A 4,026-nucleotide genomic window follows, 5' to 3' on the forward strand; every position below is an offset into this window, starting at 1 on the left:
AAGTATAGGGAAAGCTGAAATTTCTGGATTGCATACTGCTGGGTGGTAGTGATGAAATTATTCTCCAGAACTTCTACGGAATTTATAATGGAGAAAATCAGTCTCCTGAACTGTTGGGAAGTTAAACTCCAGCCTACTTGGAAAGGTTATAAAGATTAAAATTTCATTGACAGGGCAGAAACAGGAATAGGCGGGGAAACTTTTTATTTAACTAAATTCTCTAAGGCCCAACAGCAGCACGCTAAGTCTGGGAAGCTCGAGACGGCACATCCTGTTATTAGGAGAACACCCTACATTCAACTATCATAATACGTGCACCGTCCGTGCAGTAAAAGAATGCAGCTAAAGATTTCTGAGGTTTTCCCACACATTTTATAGCCTCCTCAACTCCATTCCGGGACAGAATTATATCAAGAGGATGTCTGTGAATAGCCGGTAGCAGCAAACATCTGACTGAAAGCTTAGCTGTGTCTTACAGCTTCCAGTCGGGGATGTTTACAACAACAGACTTTCGGAACAAGAAATTTAAGAGAAGGAACAGACATAAATGTTGCCAGTCATCATCTTCGGCGAATAATTTATATAATGTCTAGTGTTGAACAATAGCTGTGACATCTTGAAACAAAAATGATACAGTTAATGCTAATAATTAAATTAAAGAGTAAGTGGTTCACCAGATGCAATTTCTCCTAAATAATCTAATTTAAAAAGAAAATATGCATTACAAATTTATCTTGGTAAGTATGAAACATTAAACATATTATCCTGATATCCTACATGAGGATACATTTTCTAACATATGCAAAAATAAGTTTTCTTCTCCCTAGAGTTTCAAAATAATAAACACATTAGAATGATAACCCTAAAGATCAGAGTAACCATACATCTCATGGATGCCTGTTGCCCTGACATTATTGTTAAAAATGACTCCTTTTATTTAAAAAAGCGTTAATTTAGTTGACAATGAATACAGTGGGTTTTCCTGGCAGAGGATCTAAACTGAGTTAAGAATCTAACACTTTCTTCCCCTATCCCCAAGTGATTTAGGTTAGGGATGTACAGTTCATGGAAATGAGCAAAGCAAAGAGGATAATAAAAGAAACGCATGATCTTGAATTTGTTTATAAAGCAATATACTAAAACCTTTTTGTTTCCACAGTACTTTTCTGAAAGAAAGGAAGAAGACTAAGTGAAATATAAGTAAATCTGCACTCCACTAAAAACCAAGATTTGCTTTAATTTAAAATATGTAAAATTGCCAGGCATGGTGGCTCATGCCTATAATCACAGCACTTTGGAAGGCCAAGGCAGGTGGATGGGTGGATCGCTTGAGTCCAGGAGTTCAAGACCAGCCTTGGGCAATGTGGCGAAATCCTATCTATAAAAAAATACAAAATATTAGCTGGGTTTGGTGGTGCACACCTGTGGTCCCAGCTATTTGGAAGGCTGAGGTAAGAGGATCCCTGAGCCTAGGAGGTGGAGGCTGCAGTGAGCTGAGATCATGCCGCTGCACTGCAGCCTGGGCGACAGAGTGAGATCCTGTCTCAAAAAAATAAAAATAAAAATAAAATACGTAAAGTAACTTTCTTTTGGGGAAAAAAAAACTATTAAAACAATTAAAGTCCACAATTAAGTCACAGTGATTTATAAGAAATGAACATACATATATACATGAGCATGTATATGTACACACACTCTCTATATAATAACTACTGAAAAAACCAATATACAAATACTGAGAGGCTACTAATTTCCTAATACCAAGTTTTTTGAGAAACTATGAGAAAAGGATTTCCGTTGCTGATATTTACCCTGCGATAATATTTAATGGTTGCTCTCTGAAATACTTTTTGTTTACTGTTGTAAATAACTCTACCCATTATATAAATAATGCTGGAAATAATGAGGAAAGTACATGTGGTCTGTATGGATACAAGATGACCTTCATTGTTTTTAAAGACAAATGTTTTTTTTAGAAGTCCAGTGGCTATTTACAACAACAACTATTCAAACTGTACTACAATTGAAACTTTCCAGATTTAAATTAGGAAAAAAATAGCTATTTCATGCCTAGGTAGGCACATGATACTTGACTAATGAGGATGCTGCACATTAAATTGCAATAAACCAGTTACCACAAGTCTCCAATTCTCCCCTTTAATTTACCTTCCTGTTCTCAGTTTAATTTTTTTAAAGATTGATCAAAAGACATTTTGATCAGAACCACTGTATTTAACTCACATAAACAATACATAGAATATTTTCCTCAGACTTATGAAGGAATTTTGTCAAATGCTATGACTTTGTATAATATATTCTTGAGGAAACATGAAAATTAAATGTACAGAAGCTGAATATTAAGTATATGTGATAAGAAATCCTATTATAAAATACCTTCTATCATTATAAAATATCTTCTAGACACAATCTTTGTAATAATACACAGTAAGAAGGTAAAGTATAATGAGGGGATAGCTGAAGCTAAAGGTTTACCATTTTTGGCATGCTTTATGATTTCCATCTTTGTCAAAAACATCACATATTTAAGGGTCAATTCTCTATCAGCATTAGCATTCTACTTTTAACACATTTTTATAAAAATGGGCAAGACACACATGTATACATACAATCTGCTGTACAGATTAAAAAAATGGGTATTACTGAGCTACTGACTGGAACAGTGCTACTGGTTTAGTAACTGAAAATGTTTGTCAATCAATCTATCAGAGGCAGTTTATGAATATCCATGTATGACGTATGCCATGCCACATTTGCCGCAGATTCCATCCTACCACAGATGTCTCAAGTACAATGCTGAAAACAAGTTAGATACCTAAACACATCTCTTCCTATGTGACAATCCAGAATGAACACAAGCCATTATCCCCCAAGAGTATTGTTATGGGAGAGTTTTACTGGGTTTATAAAATTTTACCAGAATACATAAGAAAACAATTAACAGGAAACAGCGTTTTGTAACTTAAGATAAATACTCTGGAAAAAAAAAAAAACCCTCAAATGAAGTAAAATTCTGAACTGGCCTAGATTTCGCATCCCTTAAATGTATTAATTAGTTGAAATTCAGTGGTGTCTAGGAAGGCTCTCAGAAATAGTTGGCTACAATCTGACTCTGAACTCTGAAACAAGGCAGGGCAGCTGGGAAGGTAAATACAAAGAGTAGTAGCAGGGTGGTGACAGGGAGAAAACACTTGGCAGAAGGCAAGAATTCACAAACCACTGGAAACCGACCATGAAGCAGAAAATGCCCCCAATTACAAGGAAAAAAAACCACAGATACTCCCAAAGAGACTCTATTCTTGTTTTCAATCCATTCAATAATAATTACCATTCTCTATATATCCAAAGTTATATAAATAGAGCAGAGACAAAAAAGAAAAAGGTAACACTGAAAAATTTATAAAACAGAAAGGTGTTTAGGATAGAAAGATGAAAATGCTTCCGGTTCTATAAGGCTTATTTATCATTTACTCATTATTACGAACTGCCCTTTGTAACAAAAGCTTCAAAGTGTTTTTATACACTTTCTCATCCTTATGCAGTAACTAATTTTAAGGTTAGTAGCAGAGCAGATGATAATTCCATTTTACAGATGAAGAAGAAGGTACAGATTGGAGAAACGATTTGGCTAAGCTCACATGAGTAAGGAGCTGAGAACAAATTCTGGTTTCCCTGACATGCACACGCACACATGCAGAAACGTATGTCATATGTGTGTGTATGTGAACACTAGGCCCTGGGAGAAACAAAGATAAGCAAGTCAAGGAGTTCAAGGCGGGCCTGTTTTGTGACTAACAATGCTCACTGCCTAGAAGGTTGAGACTAGGAGACCAGAGACTCAGAGACTCAGAGCCTCACAGGCTGCTGACTGCCAGCTAGCTGTGGATTATGAGCACAGCACTTACTCTTTTGCCTTTATTTTCTTGACACACAAAATGAGGCTTAGGCAAAACAAGTTTAATTCAGTGGGAAAACATACCAAATCCTGATCAGGCAGGCCCACTATCT

At 35.9% G+C, this 4,026-nt stretch overlaps 1 non-coding gene across 1 annotated transcript; it reads right to left on the reverse strand.

The window, feature by feature from the left end:
* Nucleotides 1-435: 435 nt before the first annotated feature.
* On the reverse strand, nt 436-504 carry MIR30D (microRNA mir-30d). The gene has a single exon (NR_032383.1). It is a non-coding gene; the product is annotated as a microRNA mir-30d (primary transcript).
* Nucleotides 505-4,026: the final 3,522 nt, after the last annotated feature.

This window comes from Macaca mulatta, chromosome 8 (assembly GCF_049350105.2).
Source record: "Macaca mulatta isolate MMU2019108-1 chromosome 8, T2T-MMU8v2.0, whole genome shotgun sequence".
In the NCBI taxonomy this organism is placed as follows: Eukaryota; Metazoa; Chordata; class Mammalia; order Primates; family Cercopithecidae; genus Macaca; species Macaca mulatta.